At 32.5% G+C, this 18,920-nt stretch overlaps 2 non-coding genes across 2 annotated transcripts; both read left to right on the forward strand.

The window, feature by feature from the left end:
• The first annotated feature begins 8,079 nt into the window (after positions 1-8,079).
• TRNAP-UGG (transfer RNA proline (anticodon UGG)) lies at positions 8,080-8,153 on the forward strand. The gene has a single exon. It is a non-coding gene; the product is annotated as a tRNA-Pro (tRNA).
• A 191-nt stretch (positions 8,154-8,344) lies between these two features.
• On the forward strand, positions 8,345-8,418 carry TRNAW-CCA (transfer RNA tryptophan (anticodon CCA)). Its single transcript has one exon. It is a non-coding gene; the product is annotated as a tRNA-Trp (tRNA).
• The last annotated feature ends 10,502 nt before the right edge of the window (positions 8,419-18,920 follow it).

Raw genomic sequence — 18,920 nt, forward strand, 5'->3', positions numbered from 1 at the left:
ATGGGGAGGCTCTTTACTTCAATTAAGATAACGAAAAATCATTTTACCTTTTTAGTTGGAACTTTAGGCGGTTCTCGAAAAAAGATAGCGAAAAAAATGATTCCTAAAGTTGAGACTAAAAGGAATGTATAAACCAATGCTTCCATAAATTCAATCGTGGTTTACAATTATAGCTTCCATACCTGTTTATTTGGGATCGTCTCCCGGATAAAAAAAGAACAAGATTCAAAGAAAAGGCAGTGCTTCAAATTAAGATGTCTCAGGTACTCTATGTCAAAGTCAAATTCAAAAAAGAAAATAGAGGCGAAAAGCAAGAGATCAAATATTGTATCAGACTACTTGTCTTCTTGTAGTTGGATCTCCAAGTTTTTGGAATGCTCCAAATTCCACTTGAGCGTCTAAATCTGGATCAATACCAGCAAAAACATCTCTGAACAAAGTTCGAGCACCGTGCCAAATGTGTCCGAAGAAAAAGAGCAGAGCAAACGAAGCATGTCCAAAAGTAAACCAACCCCTTGGACTGCTACGAAAAACACCATCAGATTTCAAAGTAGCACGATCTAATTCAAAAATTTCACCCAATTGAGCGCGTCTAGCATATTTTTTCACAGTAGCAGGATCACTATAACTGACTCCGTTTAGTTCGCCACCATAGAACTCAACAGTTACACCTACTTGTTCGACACTATACTTTGACTCTGCCCTTCGAAAAGGAACATCGGCTCTAACAATTCCATCTCCATCTACCAAAACAACAGGAAATGTTTCAAAAAAAGTAGGCATACGCCGTACAAAAAGTTCACGCCCTTCTTTATCTCTAAAGATAGGATGTCCTAACCACCCAACAGCTATTCCATCCCCGTTGTCCATTGAGCCTGCTCTGAACAATCCACCTTTTGCCGGATTATTGCCGATGTAATCATAAAAGGCTAATTTTTCGGGAATTTTAGACCAAGCTTCGGATAAACTTTGATTTTCGGCTAGCCCAGCACTAACTCTTCGATATATTTCTTGCTGGAAGTATCCTTGATCCCATTGATAACGAGTAGGACCAAATAATTCAATCGGGGTAGTTGCTGAACCATACCACATAGTTCCAGCAACAACAAAAGCTGCAAAAAAGACAGCAGCGATACTACTGGAAAGGACAGTTTCAATATTTCCCATACGCAATCCTTTGTATAAACGTTGGGGCGGACGGACACTAAGATGGAAGAGGCCCGCTAATATGCCCAATGTCCCCGCTGCAATATGATGAGAAGCTATTCCTCCTGGAACAAAAGGATCAAAACCTTCCACACCCCATGCTGGACTTACAGGTTGTACCTTTCCTGTTAGTCCATAAGGATCGGACACCCATATTCCAGGACCATACAATCCGGTTACATGAAAAGCACCAAACCCAAAGCAAGCCACTCCTGAGAGAAATAAATGAATTCCAAAGATCTTGGGCAAATCTAAAGAAGGTTTTCCTGTACGTTCATCGCAAAATACCTCTAGATCCCAATACACCCAATGCCAAATAGCTGCCAAAAAGCACAAGCCAGAAAACACAATATGCGCCCCAGCCACACCTTCATAACTCCAAATACCCGGATTCGTTATAGTTCCTCCTGTGATACTCCAACCACCCCACGAATTGGTTATTCCTAAACGAGTCATGAAGGGTATAACGAACATACCCTGTCTCCACATTGGATCGAGAACGGGGTCAGAGGGATCAAAAACTGCTAATTCATATAGAGCCATCGAACCGGCCCAACCAGCAACCAAGGCTGTATGCATTATATGGACAGACAGCAAACGACCGGGATCATTCAATACGACGGTATGAACACGATACCAAGGCAAACCCATGGAAATACCCCTTTATTAACGAAAAATAGACACTATGTAACTTTATTGCACTGGAAAAACTATGTTATGGACCTCCCTTTTTAAGTGGATTATCTCGGAGAAAGAATTAATATTTTTTTTTATTCTTTTTATTTTAGTAATAATGTAACAGTAATAATGTAACAATTCTGTTTGTAGGAACAAAGAAAAGAGAAGCAGATCTATTCTATACTATACCCGATAAGTACCAATACGCAATGGGGAGTTGCCCCCATTTTATATGAGCGAATGTATAGAGGTTTGTTTATCATTCAAAGGACCTATTCGTAATAATTTGACTTTATTCGTTTTGTCTTCCTTTATTTTTGTTTTATTTTTTTTTATAAACTTAGCGAATCCACGCATAAAATATTATAAAGGTCAATATTAATATTAATTATTCAATATTAATATTAATTATAAAGATCAATATTATTAAGACAATAAATTCATTGTTACGTTTTCACATCAAAGTGAAATAGAGTACTTAACTTTTTTTCTTTCATTTAATGCCTATTGGTGTTCCAAAAGTCCCTTTTCGAAATCCTGGGGAAGACGATTCAATTTGGATTGACGTATAGTGCGACTTGTCAGATATATTGGGTCATACGGGATTCCCCCGTTCTCTCCCCTGATTGAGATATCCTCTGTTTCGCCCAAGAAAGATTGATTAAATCATCCAAAATTTGGAGCGTGAAGTGCAATGAAGTCCAATTAGATCTATGCTTTTGAGGTACCCAGATTAGTATTATCAATTAGAATAATTTATGGTTGGCTTGTATGGACAAAAAAAATGAAGTATCCAGGCTCCGTTTAGAAAACCCAATTGGTAATATATCTATTATGATTACTACTTTTATCATATTCTTTCTATTTATAAATTAGGAATAATTGCAAACTGCTAATCATATTCAACCGAATAATAAAATGAAAAATGAATACGTCAAATATTTGGCAGAAGACGTGAAATCAATTAGGAATTAAATAAAAAAAAAGAAGTTATAACAAAAAGAAAAAGACGCGGTATTGGGGCATTTGCCCTATATGTGCAAATAAAAATCGGGCAGATCTTTACTCGGAGTAGAGCACAAACCTAAAAAAATGGAAGAAGCCCATTCAGGAACAAGAAAATGCCATCGTGATTTGAGTTGAATCTCGATGAAAGAATACATCAATGAGAAGTTTGTTTGATAAGTTTAATGCATTTTTTTTTTATAGGTAAACACGTCAAAACTCATCTTTCTTGAAAAATGGAAGGAAAGCCCCTTTATTAAAATTAGATTAGAATTAGAATAAAAAAGTGAAAAAGTACTCACTATCAAACTATCAAAAAAAGGAGGGCTGGAATCTACACATTGATTCTTTTTTTATTTTCGCAATTTGTGTTGAACCGTATGCATCAAAAGGCGCATGTACGGTTTCTAGAGGATAGAATTTTATCCTAATCAACCGACTTTATCGAGAAAGATTACTTTTTTTAGGTCAAGATGTTGATAGCGAAATCTCGAATCAACTTATTGGTCTTATGGTATATCTCAGTATAGAGAGCGAGACAAAAGATTTGTATTTGTTTATAAACTCTCCTGGCGGATGGGTAATACCCGGAATAGCTATTTATGATACTATGCAATTTGTGCGACCAGATGTACAAACAGTATGCATGGGATTAGCTGCTTCAATGGGATCTTTTATCCTGGTCGGAGGAAAAATTACCAAACGTTTAGCATTCCCTCATGCTTGGCGCCAATGGGTTTTTATTTGAATATTTTTAAAAGAAAAAGGAAAAGTATGCCTTCGCCATATGAAATATAATATAAAAATTAAGTAATAATAGCATGGCATTTCGAATTCGATATAAGAACAGTTTTTTTATTTTTTTTTTAACATTAGATTATGTATCGAAAGAGTAGTATGAGATATTAAGGTAAGGGTATTTCTGATTTTATTCTATCAGGGGCCTATTTCAGCGTCACAAACTTTTCTGTTTTCGCACTTCGGGGCTCTTAACACTATTTATGTTATGAAAGAGTACAAAAAAGATTATATTATTTTCTTTTTTTTTCAAATAAAAACAAAAAAAGAAACTTTGGGATTGCTAAATCACTGATGAAAAAAAGCAACGGGACCACCATAGTATTTTTGTTTTTTAACTCCTCCCAAGGAAAGGGTGGTTATTGAATCATTTACTGATTTAAGCCTGATAAACTCTAAATTTTTCTTCGATGAAAGGTAAAAGCGAATTCTATTGTGGAGCCGTATGCAATGCACAAAAAATGCCTGTACGGTTGTTCAATTCTATCTTTTTTCTTATTATTCTTTATCTCTTCTCGTCATCTTATTTTTTTTATGTATTATGTTATGCAAGATAGAATAACCATTTTCTTCTTATATCATCAGGGTAATGATTCATCAACCTATTGCTGGTTTTTATGAGGCACAAATAGTAGAATTTGTCCTGGAAGCAGAAGAACTACTGAAACTGCGCGAAATCCTCACAAGGATTTATGCACAAAGAACGGGAAAACCCTTATGGATTGTATCCGAAGACATGGAAAGAGATGTTTTTATGTCAGCAACAGAAGCCCAAGCTCATGGAATTGTTGACCTTGTAGCAGTTGCCTAAGAAATAATAGGAATTTCGCGCAAATCGCGATTTGGTATTTTTTTTCGTATCGGAATTTCAATTTAATATTCTGTTAATATTTAATAAATATTTTAACATTTAATATTAATAATAGAATATTAATATTCTTATTAATATAGAAAAAATGCATAATCATCCGGTTAGGATCGATCTAAACCAGCCCATTATGCATATGATTCAACATGCCAACAATTAAACAACTTATTAGAAACACAAGACAGCCAATCAGAAATGTCACTAAATCCCCCGCTCTTGGGGGATGTCCTCAGCGCCGAGGAACATGTACTAGGGTGTATGCGCGACTTGTTCAGATCGTGGGCTTGTACAAAAGAATACAAAAGAAAGGAAAAAATTTTCCACTACCTGTGATCAGTACAGATGAATAAGATAGAATGGAAGAATCCCCTTCATTATCTAAAAAAAATCTAAAAATCTATCATATTAGTCTATTGTGTATCAAATTTATGGTTTCATTGGTGCAAATTCAATCACCTCAATTTTCAATTTAAAACAAAAAGAATTCCCCATTGGTAGCAAATGATTATCCGTTAAGCGGGGGAAATCCTATTTAAATTAAATTTAAATTAAAAGGCGAAAATTATGCCCTTACTCTTGCAAGAACGGACTAACAGGGTCAACTAATTAGCTAATCCTCATAATTAAATACCGTTACTGTATAGATAGACCCAAAGACCTATTACTGGATAATTCATAGGTAGAGCCAAAGAGTGTGAACTGTACACGTTAACAATAGCATTGATTAAATAATTAAATGAAGGAGGGGGCTCCGGTGTATAGAGAAGACCTCACCGTTTAAGAAGTAACCATAGAAACGATGAAATCCGCTATTTATTTATCGATGCTATTTATTTATTCAATTTTTGTTTGATACCTAGTATCAATACAGTTTCTTATTTTGAGGCAAAATACCTCGAAAAAAAGAAAAAATCGTGGTTGGGAAGGTTATAGTAGCAAAAGCCATTGGAATTATTATTTTATACACTGGAAGAATCCGTTTTGGTATTATAGAAAAGGGGAAAAGAATAACTGAAAGAAAGGAAATCAATTAGTTATTCATCAAAATTTCGTTTATTCAATGACCAGAATTAGACGAGGATATATAGCTCGGAGGCGTAGAACAAAAATTCGTTTATTTGCATCAAGCTTTCGCGGGGCTCATTCAAGACTTACTCGAACTATTATTCAACAAAAAATAAGAGCTTTGATTTCGGCCCATCGGGATAGAGATAGGCAAAAAGGAAATTTTCGTCGTTTGTGGGTCACTCGGATAAATGCAGCAATTCGCGAGAATAAGGTATCCAAAAGTTATAGTAGATTAATAAACAATCTGTACAAGAGACAGTTGCTTCTTAATCGTAAAATACTTGCACAAATCGCTATAGTAAATAAGAATTGTCTTTATATGATTGCCAATGACATTATAAAATAAAGAGATTGGAAAGAGATTGGAAGGAATCCATGGAATGTTTTACATGGAATTTTCTGAAGAATGAATTCTGGGAAGGTAGAATAGAAATTAGTATGATAAAATATGATGATAATATGATCAAATAAAGTAGTCAAACTGACAAAAAACATTCTGAGAAAAAACATTCAATAAAAAAAATTTCTTCTTCCCTAATTCGTTTTTTTCTTACAACACGACAATCCAATTTTGATTTTCGCATTTTTTTTTTTGAACAAAACATCAATCTATGTTTCAGTTCAAATTGGAATTTTGATTCAATTGAGGAGTAAGTCTATTTTTTTTTTTTCTGGTTCTAAGATCAGTAGTTATAGTGACCAACTCGCTTTTTTCAAACTGTTTTTCATTATTAAGAAAAGGTAACGAAGATAAAATACGAGCTTGCTTTATAGCAATAGTAATTAATCGTTGTTGTTTTAAACTCAATCTATTCACCCGTCTAGATAATATTTTTCCTTGTTCACTAATAAATCGACTAATTAAACTCATGTTTCTATAATCAATTCGATCCCCCGATTGGATCGGGGGCAAACGCCTACGAAAAGATCGCTTGGACTTAAGAAAAAGTCGTTTGGATTTATCCATGGTTTGTTTATTCCTTATTTCGAAAATCCTATTTCGTTCAATTGGATCAAAAATGATTTGGAATTAAGAAATAGGATTTTGCTTGTTTATTTTCTATTTTTTCTATTTAAATAGAATTAAATAGAAAAAATTAGAATTATATATTGAAATATTTCATTAAATATTTCAATTTAAATAGAAAATTTGAATATTAACATAACATATTAACATAACATATTATATATTAATATGAATATGCCATTTATGTCATTTTTCATCTTCCTTGTATGTCCTTGTATGTAAAGGTGACACGCAAGCGATCGATTCCATCTATTTCTTTATCTCCCCGTGAATTGTATGTTTGTAACAATAAGGACAGAATTTTCTCAATTCCAATCGACTAGGCGTATTGTGTCGATTCTTTTGAGTAATATATTTTGAAATGCCTGTTGATTTCTTATTAACACTGTTTCGAACACAACCGGTACATTCTAAAATAACTCTTACCCGGACATCTTTACCCTTGGCCATGAACCTCCTTGGGATTTTTTATTCACTCAATTCTTCTATTTTCCGATCCGAAATGAAGAAGAAAGGAGCGAAAAAAATAGAAGTTGCTAACTCAAAATCAAATTATGAAAGATTTCATTGCAACTAATATATTAATGTAATAATAAGTAATACAAAGATTTTAAACTATATTTAGATTAGAAGTTTAGATTACAATCACAGTACAATATTTCATTTAAGCATCTTATAATACTGTTGCACTACCCACATCTCCACTTCTAATTTAATTGAATAATTTAATTGAAGTGAATTTACTTGAAGGCGGGGCCCGAGTTCCGAGTTTTGCTGAGGTTGAATCCACTTTTTTCTTTTCTAACTTATTCTAATTAAATAAAAAAAGAAGAGGGGTTAGTAGTCACAGATATTTAATTGTATCTCGAATCTTCGTTTCTTCACCCCCCCCCCTCCTGCGCGTTGATAACTAGAATGAAAAAAAGGGGAATGTCAACGCATCTGGGAAAAAACGATTGATCTCTATCAATAGACCTGCTAAAGACCCAAACCATAGAGTACTTATTACCGGTGCCACCGATAGATATGTTTTTAGATCTCGCATTTCAAATCCTCCTTCTTTTTGTTATTGTAATAAATAATATTTATTTTATTGTAATACATAATGATAATACATAGTTAATCAGATAACTACATATATAATCAGATATATAAGGCCACTTGCAGTTGTTTTGTACGCGGAATCTCTAATTCAAATTAAAATGTACAAGAATTTGATAGATAAGATTTTCCTTTTCTTAAAACTTAAAAAAAGAAAATATGCCCTTTTTTCCCGAGCATTCACGAAATTTACGTAAGTTTATAATTCTATATAATTATATATAATGATATGAGATCAAAAAGAAAATGTATATCAATGGAGAAAATGAAATAAGTATGTGGAAAACAAAACCGGTATTCTTTAGAATAACATTGTAAACTAATTGAAAGGGATGTAGCGCAGCTTGGTAGCGCGTTTGTTTTGGGTACAAAATGTCACGGGTTCAAATCCTGTCATCCCTACCTATTACTTCGTCTCTGAGCAATAACGAGGGATCGATTGAGATCAATTCAAATTAGGCGTACCTAATCTATAACTATAATTTTTATCGTATTATATATGATAGTATATAGTATAGGCGTTCAAGATGTATTAGAGTTAAAAAAAGAATCTTTTTACTTACAGTCGCATTTTTTGTGACTGTGATAAGAGAGCGCTCTTAGTTCAGTTAGGTAGAACGTGGGTCTCCAAAACCCAATGTCGTAGGTTCAAATCCTACAGAGCGCGATTCTGTTCTTGTTTTGTTAGGTCAAAAAGGTCAAAATTTATACGGAAAAAATAGAGGAGCAATCTGAATTTGACCTCCTGCGGACTAAAGAAAGGAGGAGGTCAAAAAACAAAGTGTTAATTAATCAAAGGTCCAATTGATCGCCACGTCTGTATTGTAAATATGCAGTTACGAATAATCCGGCCAAAGTAATAGGAATTAGACCTAAGACGATTCCAAATAGAAGAACTTCAATCATTTCAATTTATTTGAAAAAGGGAAAAAGAGAGGTAATATCTATCCTTAAATATTAATCTATATGGCTCATAAATCTCAATACAAAAATTGTAACACAGTAAAGAACTAAAGAATCGATGGAATATTATCGATGGAATATTGTAGGAATATTGTAGAAAATTTTCCTTTTCTTTTTAGAAATTGTTCATTCAATTAATTTCAAATATTAATTTCAAATAAGCCGTATCTTGCTCAGACCAATAAATAGAACTGAGGTTATAGTTAAAGCCGCTAGTAGAAAACCGAAATAACTAGTTATAGTAGGCATTAAGGAGCTAAATAAATTTTTTTTATACATATGCTTGTAAAGCAAAAGCACTTTCCTAAGTTAAATTTTTTGAAAGATACGAGGATAAACAAAAATACCAAATGAAAGAATAAGTTCAATTGAGAATTTTTTTATTTATTTATCAATCATTATCATTATAGATTATAGACTATAGACAGCACTAATAAAATAGAATGATAATGTATATAAGTAAAAAAAGAAATCCATTTTTCATCTATGACATCTACTTATATTCTCGTGATTCCGAGTCAAGAGATTCGTTAGACAGTTCTTGAGAAATAAAATAGAAAACTAATAGAAAATAGAATATAAAATAGAAACCTAATATTACATACAATAATTAAATATTAAAAAAATATTAATAAAAAAAATATTAATAATTAATAATAATTAATTAATAATAATTAATAAGAATAAGTAAAATAATTAATAAGAATAAGTAAAATAATTAATAAGAATAAGTAATAAAAACTGTGTTGTATAACTTCACTCAAAAAAACTTTATAAAATTTTTCTATTTTGATACTTTCTTTTAGTTTATTTATTTAGTATTTATTTATTTGTATATTTTGTATATTTGTATCGAATTTTTATCGTTTTTTCAATTTTAAAACGAAACCTCTATTTTTCTTTTTTCTTTATAATACCTTTTACTTTTTCCTTCTATTTTCAATTTTATTTAAATTTAACTTATTAGATTTATTAGTTGATTCATTCACATAATATCTCGAATAAGAAGAAAAAAAAAGTATCGCACGATCAGATCACTTGAAAAAATCAAAGTGGTTAAGTGTCAAGAAAGACCCTTTGAATCTAATATACGAATACGTGCATCACGAATCACGAATATTGATTATTAGATATTAGAATTCTTTTTTCGTTGTTCTCCTTCTTTCATCGAATATTCTTTACTACTGGTACTTGTTAATGGATGACTAACCCATTTTTAAAATGAAAAAAGGGGGATTCCAACAAAAAACTCTTCTTCTACAAGCTCCAAATTTTTAGATTTCACATCTAAGAATTGCGGAAATATAATATGAGAATCCTCTTTATAATATGATAATCTCCCTCATGAATTATTATTGAAACTCGTCGAATTCGCATTTTACCCGATCTTATGATACACAATTCTACAGCAACAAAAAAAAGAAAAAAGAGATTATCTAGGACTTCATTTCGATACTGATTGAAGTTGCGTTGCTGCGTCAGAAGAAGGATAGCTATACTGATTCGGTATATTTTAAAGAAACCCTTGGTACAATATTGACGATCTCACAAGATTCCATTTCAGTGAAATCCCATTTACTGATCTTATCTTTTACAGAATCGATCCCTTTTGATTGTACAAGAATATGTGGAGCTCAGTATGTCTGGAAGCACAGGAGAACGTTCTTTTGCTGATATTATTACCAGTATTCGATATTGGGTCATTCATAGCATTACTATACCTTCCCTATTCATTGCAGGTTGGTTATTCGTCAGCACGGGTTTAGCTTACGATGTATTTGGAAGCCCTCGTCCAAATGAATATTTTACAGAGAGCCGACAAGGAATTCCATTAATAACTGGCCGTTTTGATCCTTTGGAACAACTCGATGAATTTAGTAAATCTTTTTAGGAGGCCCAATGACCATAGATCGAACCTATCCAATTTTTACAGTACGATGGTTGGCTGTTCACGGATTAGCTGTACCTACCGTTTCTTTTTTGGGGTCAATATCAGCAATGCAGTTCATCCAACGATAAATCTAATCCCTATTAATTATAGAACTATGACACAATCAAACCCGAACGAACAAAATGTTGAATTGAATCGTACCAGTCTCTACTGGGGGTTATTGCTCATTTTTGTACTTGCTGTTTTATTTTCTAATTATTTCTTCAATTAATAGAAGAAATTAATAGAAGAAAATAGTAGAATAATAAATAAGAATAGGAATTCTCTTATCCCGTCGGAAGGATATCATCTCATAATTATCTATGACTGTTTATGTCTCTAGCATGACCACTTGATTAAATGTGGAGGGAAGTGGGATAAATGGCCGATACTACTGGAAGAATTCCTCTTTGGATAATAGGTACTGTAACCGGTATTCTTGTGATCGGTTTAATAGGCATTTTCTTTTATGGTTCATATTCCGGATTGGGTTCATCCCTGTAAGTAACGGGGCGTACTGGATTGTAGACATGAAAGCGTAAGAACTCAACGGACCCCCTTTTCTCTGTCTGATTCTAGGGGGTCCCGTTGGGTTCTTAATAATCAGAATACTTTATTCGTATAAGTGACAAAATAGATTGCCTTTTTTTGATATTTCAAATATTTTATTTCAAAAAATTCGATTATACTCTGTGGTGTTTTTGAAAAAGTAACTCCATTTATTTATTTAGAACATTTGCTTCTCGATAGTATCTATCGATACTTTCAAAGTTATAAGAGGAATTACTCGATTTCCTTTTCCTATATGGCATAATACATATTTTCTATATTTCGGTCGTCCATTTTTCTAATTTTTGTATACTAATAGAACCTTACTCTATTGATTTTAGTATCAGTATCTCATAAAAGGTGAAATTTTTTTAGAAGTTCATTGAAGAAGTTCTATTTGCTTAAAAAATTTCCCTTTCTTTTTTTGTTTGTCCACTGCTTTTACTTTTTTTTATACGCAATAAATCTAATTTATACGTATAAAAAGTAAAAGGAAGTTATGATAAACCTAGAAAAAATAGAAACTAAGAATAGTAATCTTTGAGGAATTGGATCAAGAATGATTATTATTTTGTTTTGACACAAGAAAGGGATGTGGAAAATTCCTTTTCTTGTGTCGAAGACTAGGAAGACGAATAAAATAATACCTCCTAGAATCCTTTGTTCCCCTCATTTAATTTAGCCTTTCTGTGCTTTTCCGCTTACTTATCTTATGCTTAGTATCTAGTCAAATTGGATTCTATTTAAAATAGAAAAGCTATTGATCCACTCTATGACAGTTAAATCTGACAATAGTAAGATAATCACACTGCTCCCATTTTATTTAGATTAAAAAAAACACAAAAAAGGGGATAAAGTCAAATAGTCTTCTTACCAATATACATATTATGGCCAGAGATGCGGTAGAAGAAATTCCAAATATCTGGTATAAAAAAAATATAAAAAAAGCAAAGAGCTTTTCACAATTTTTTTATCATACATAATATAATTACCAACAAAAATTGGGTTCTTTTCTTTTTAAAAACTTGATGTTGATAAATTTACAGATCTAAAAATTCATTTCGGACAATTGAACCTTCTCAAACTGTTTCTTTTTAAGAACCAAAAAGATTTGTGCCAAAATAACGGATGCCAAGAAGAAAAAAAGCCCTTGGACACGTAATGGGTCTTGAAGCACTATTTCTGCATCTCCCTGACCAAATCCACCCACATTAGGATTACTCGTTAATGGTTGATCCAGTTTGATGGATTCGCCTTCTGAAACAAGAAGTTCTGGCCCTGGAGGTATAATATCAATCACTTGACGTCCCTCTGACGCATCCGTTATGGTTATTTCGTACCCCCCTTTTTCTTTTCGTATGATTTTGCTTACTATACCTGCTGCTGTAGCATTATAAACCGTATTGTTACTCTTGCTCCCGTCGGGATAAATCTGACCCCTTCCCCTGTTTCCGCCTACATATATGGGATATTTTAAAAAACGAACATCTTTCTTAGTGGCGGGGTCCGGAGACAGAATAGGAAAGGTAATTTCACTATATTTCTGACCAGGAACAGGGCCTATTACAAGAATATTTTTTTTAGTGGGGCGATAACTCTGAAAAGACAGATTTCCCATCTTTTCTTTAATCTCTGGCGAAATACGATCGGGAGGGGCTAATTCAAACCCCTCAGGTAAAATAAGAACAGCCCCCACGTTCAAAGCTCCTTTTTTACCATTAGCAAGAACTTGTTTCAGTTGCATATCATAAGGGATTCGAACAACTGCTTCAAATACAGTATCAGGAAGTACCGCCTGTGGAACCTCAATATCCACGGGCTTATTAGCTAAATGACAATTGGCACATACAATACGGCCAGTTGCTTCGCGTGGATTTTCATAACCCTGCTGTGCAAAAATGGGATATGCGTTTGAAATGGATGCCCAAGTTATTATATATACCATGAGCGATACAGAAATGGAACGAGTAATCTCTTCCTTTATCCAAGAGAAGGTCTTTCTAGTTTGCATGGTCCAAGATTGATCCTGAAAATTTCTACAATAAAATTAGGTAGGTCGCTAGTATAGTTCCCTATCCACGATACTGCTATTTACTGAAAAATTTTTACTAAAATAGAAAATATAGGAAGAAAATCCCTTGGATGTGATGTATAGAAGATGTGATGTATAGAAAAAAAAATATATATATAGATATAGTAAGATTTTGAATGTTTTGCTTATGTACAAAATAAGAAAATAACAAACATTCTAATTGGATTCATGGATCGTTTTTCAGTCATTCATTGAATGATAAATCACTACAAGTGACGGAGATACACGATTTAAATAACGGAAAATCCAATATTTAAAAATTGTATCGAGAATGACTGGAAAAGTGGAAACAAGGCCAGATATAATTTGATCATTATGAGCAAATCCAAAATCTTTGTAGACAGAGCCAATCATTAGTTCCCAACCGTGGGGTGAGTGGAATCCTATACATAAATCGGTTAATAAAAGAATTGAAAAAGCTTTTATTGTGTCGCTTAAGTTATATAGGAATTCTTGAACCCACGAATTAAGAATAATAAGTTCTTCATTACTTAGAATAGAATACCCACTTAGAATAACGAAACAGATTATATTTGTCGAGAAGTGTAAAATCGTATGGATACGATCTTCATTGTGCATCTTGATCAATTGGATCGTTTCTTTGTGGATTCCGGTACGAAACCCTTGTAGATGTGTTTCCGGGTATTCCTTTATCATTTCGTCCAAGCGAACGAGTTCCTCTAATTCTATGAATTTTTCTAGAATACTTTTTTCTTGGATATCATTTAAAAAAGTTTCGGATTTACTAGTATTACACCAATTAATAACCCAAGATTCAAAACTTTTATTAAATAAAAAAGAAAAAAAAGAGATCCACCAGGGCAAAAAAACTATAGATGTAAGATATAGAAGGGGAATAAATGCTTTTCTTTTCATTTTTTCGTCTGTGAATTTTTAATGAACCCACTCCATTTATCGATTCTATATGATCTAATATTTCTATCAAGCATAAGTTCTATTACAAGGCTTCGAACTTATGAATCTATTCCCTGTTTTTTTGTGAGTCAGTGCTTAGTCCTTGAATTTTGAAAGAATAGAAAAAAAATAGCCTAAAAATAAAAAGAAGAGTACACGAATAAGGAGAACAAAAAAAAGATAAAAAGAAACGTCGATTGACAAAAGAAAGGAGAGAGAATTTACAAGATATGATCTATCCAGTATCAATTTCAAATATTGAAAATAAAAAGAGAATTTCTTTATTCTATATTTTTTTATTCCAAAATGCTTTGTTTTGCTCTATGAGATGGGTCTATTATTTAGATTTCTTTCTTGTTTTGTTACTGAATTTAGTGAATTTACGTACACATAAAAAAATTTGCAGATAAAAAAGTTTCGTTTTCTAATTGTTCCGTATATATAATATACGTCTTCTTTGGTTCATCAACATTGTGAAGAATTTTCAGTTAAGTTATGCTATAGAAAAAAAAGAAGACTCTTGGATTTCTTCACTCCTGCTAAGAAAATGTTCATTCTTCATCTCATTTCAAAATACTTCAATTGGTACACGCAAAAAATAGGCCAATTCGGCTACTTTTTGCTCAATTTCTCGCGGAGTCAAATTCTCATCAGTACGAGTCAAAGGAATGGCCCCCCGGCCTCGGATTTCCATATAAAGGGCACGCCGAGCGTAAATACCCTCTTTAACTTCTAGCCTAATAGACTGAATATCTTTCATAAGGAATCGGAGTAAGATGCGACGATTTTTTCCAGGAAATCCCCAGCGAAAAATACACACTATTCCTTCTTTTCTATCGAATCGATCATAACCACTACCTACATTCCACAAAATTGTGCACCACAAATAAGAACTAATAAATAGACCGGCGATCCCATAGAAAGACATCACGATCCCTTGTGGAAAAAAAATTATTTGCTGAGATGGAAATAAAGATATCAAATTTTTGCCAAGATAACTGGAAATTCCAACCAAAAAAAAACCCAATGAACCTAAAAAAAGTATAAGGGCCCAGCAGAAATTACTTGTTTTTCGAGACCCCGCTATAAGTTCTATCCATATACGTTCTGATCGCCAACTCATACTAGATTCAGTTGCTTTTTATTTGAAGTGGGAAACTAGCCCAATTTGACTTTCTTTTTTTTGAAGTAACTTTCATCAACTCGCACTATTCGGATGTGAATCTTTAGAAAGAATTCGATGAATTCCCTATTTTTTTTTAATATTTTTAAAAAGGGAGCCCCCTCACCTCTATCTACTATAAAAACGTTGGCTTTGCATTTCTTTCAGGCCTCCGCCGCAATCTCGATTTATTTTCAAATAGCTCATTTACTCATATATAATATTTACGCCCTGCATAAGAACCCTTTCATTTTCATTTATGTTTGAAGGGAGCTGCCTGCATGTTATATCATATTATACTAAATAGATATCTGTATTTATACTAAATAGATATCTGTATTATGATCCAAGTCTAAGTCTTGAAAAAAAATAAATGAAATCTACCCTTATCGGGCCCTAATCAGATCTAAACAATCTTGTTTTTTTGAACATGAAGAGATAAAGAAGCCATTGCAATTGCCGGAAATACTAAGCCCACTAAAGGCACAAAAATGGAGGGTAGGGTTGGTAAGAATGGTCAGAGAATGGGCACCGCGGGGTAATAGGTGGACCGGGTAGGGAGGGGGAGGAGAGGGGGAGGAGGAGAAATGAGAAAGAGTGGAGTAGAGAGTAAGAGAGGAAGAGGAGAAGGAGAGGAAGAGAGGAAGAGGGGAAGAGGAAGAGGGGAGGAAAGAGAGGAAGGAAAGGAGAGGAAGAGTGGAGGAAAGGAGAGGAGGTTATATTATTTATTAAATTTATTTATATTATTTATTAAATTATAAATTAAATTATATTAATTAAATTATATTAATTATATTAATTAAATTATATTAATATTTTATTATTAGATTATTAGAAAGATATCTTATAATCATTAGAATTCCTATATAATTATACTAAGTATATCTAAGTGAATATATATAATAAAGTGCAAAGAGTGTAGAACTAACTAAATGACCTATTTCTATTTCTACATGAAATATATATGATAATTCGTTTATTTGTTATTCTTATCTTTTTTTTTGTCTTATAACTTTCATTTTATAATTTGACTTTAATATTTAATAATTTAATAAAAATAAAAATTTAATAAATAAGAAAAATAAAGAGTTTTTCTGCTTATAAATTCCCGAAAAATTCGTTAAAGAATTTATAATCCGATCCGTCAATAGGTATTTTTATTAGTAAAAAAGGGGATTCCGGGGAGACATATATAGCAAGACTCTCTATTTTCTATGCATAAGTAAGAAAAGAGCATGAAATTCGTTTTATTTACCTTGTCAAAATTTTCTTTTTTTTTTCACGGAAAAAAGAATTCACCCTTTTTTCTTGTTGATAGAGGTTTCTTAATTAGTAATCAGAATATCGGTAAAAAAAAATTATCTGCATAGTTCTTTCTACAATTCGCTCTTATGTTACAAAAAAATCCATTCTTCGGATTTTTCCTTTGATTCCGATAAAAAAATTTTTAACTAATTTAAATTCAATTTAATTAACTAAATTTTTATTTTTAATTAACTAATTTAATTAACTATTAACTATTTAATTAACTATTAACTTAAGGCTCTACTTGATTTATGATTCAAAGGAAAGAAATCGTGAAGCTGAAGTAACTCATTCAAAACGCCTTTTAAAGGATTACGTGGTACGATTGGATCGAATAAACCCTTATGGAATAAAAATTCAGCCGATTGTGAACCTTCAGGTACTGTCTTATTCAATGTTTGTTCAATTACTCTTTTACCCGCAAATGCAATATAGGCGTTAGGTTCAGCAATAATGATATCCCCCAACATACCAAAACTAGCTGTCACCCCGCCGGTCGTAGGAGATGTAAGGATTGATACATAAAATAACTTTTTATTCGATTGATAATCATATAAAGCAGAAGATATTTTAGCCATTTGCATCAAGCTCAAACTTCCTTCTTGCATGCGTGCTCCTCCGGAAGCACACACTAAAATAAGAGGTAAAAATTTATTGGTAGCATACTCAATCAAACGGGTGATTTTTTCCCCTACTACGGATCCCATACTACCCCCCATAAACTGAAAATCCATAACCCCAATTGCTACGGGAATACCGTTTAGTTGACCTGTGCCTGTTTGAACAGCCTCGGTTAATCCTGTCTTTTTTTGATAAGAATCAATACGATCTTTATAAGGTTCCTCTTCTGAATGAAATTCAATGGGATCCAGAGATACCATGTCTTCATCCATAGGATTCCAAGTGCCTAGGTCAATCGAAAGTTCAATTCTATCTGAACTACTCATTTTCAAATGATATCCACATTGTTCACAAATATTCATTCTTGACTTCAAAAATTTCTTATAGTTTAATCCATAACAATTTTCGCATTGAACCCACAAATGCTTGTATTTTTGAGTTATATCGAGATCATTAGAACTTTCTCTTATAGTTAAATCGCTACCATTCGTGCTAGTTCTTAGACTGGAACTCTCACTTTCACTACTATTTCCACTTTCACCACAAATGTAACTATAAATGTAACTCTCACTGTAATTGTTACTACCACTTAAATCAATACAGATTTGAGAGCGAAGATAATTGTCAATACAACTATTGATGTAATTATTCCAACTATATTTAGTATCAGACATATAATGATCATAGTGGAAGTCACCACTGCTAGACCCATTATTCAGATAACTCGAATTCCAATAACTATAAAAAGAACTTTCTAGTTCATTCAGAAAAGAATGATCAGTTTCAATCTCAAAAACTTGATTTTCAATATCAAAATATATGGAATAACTGTCCCTATTACTATCCCTAACTAAAAAAGTTTCATCAACGCTGAAATTCCGAATGCCAACTAAATGATCAACATTACTGTAACTAGAGCTGTCACTATTACTCCAACAATGGGTGTTTTTATCTGTATCGTTTAGAATTGGGTCTTCGCTTATACTGGTATTTTCAAGAGGACTAAAACTATCCATTGATTTACTTAACCTACACCTGTATCCTAATTCTACATTGGATAAGATCGAATTGAACCACCGTTTTTCCATAGAACTTTCTTGCTGCTATTTACATCAAAATGATAGATGAATAGTCATTCGATGAAAAATCATTTAAATGTTTCATTTCCTCTCAAAATAAGTATATAGATCCAATCAGTAGGATTGGATTATTAACTAATAAGGAGCGGGTATTAAAAAAAACGATTCTCTTTTGCTTTTTTTGTAAGAACCTGGAGTATCGCTTCACTATATATGATATGGTTATGATGGAATCCCGTTTTCAATTATTTTTCAATTAGAATAAGTCTAAATTCTAAATAGAAAAGGAATTTGTCATATTGGACCAAATTCATATCGAGAAAGGTAGTATTTCTTTTTTCCTAAAAATGTGAAAAAAAAACATTTTTTTGTAAAATCTCGTCTATTAATAAATTTCTATTCCAACACGGAACGAAAAGGGCAATATACAGGATGGGTAGAAGAAGTTGTGATATTGGGCTCGACCCACGACCCGAAATTAGGGAATATAAAAGAATACACCAATCCTATAGATCCTTAGGATTAATTGTGGATCCAAGATCACATAGAAAGG

The sequence above is a fragment of the Jatropha curcas genome, unplaced genomic scaffold, assembly GCF_041381405.1.
Source record: "Jatropha curcas cultivar XTBG-Jc1 unplaced genomic scaffold, XTBG_Jcur_1.0 HiC_scaffold_258_pilon, whole genome shotgun sequence".
Taxonomy (NCBI): Eukaryota; Viridiplantae; Streptophyta; class Magnoliopsida; order Malpighiales; family Euphorbiaceae; genus Jatropha; species Jatropha curcas.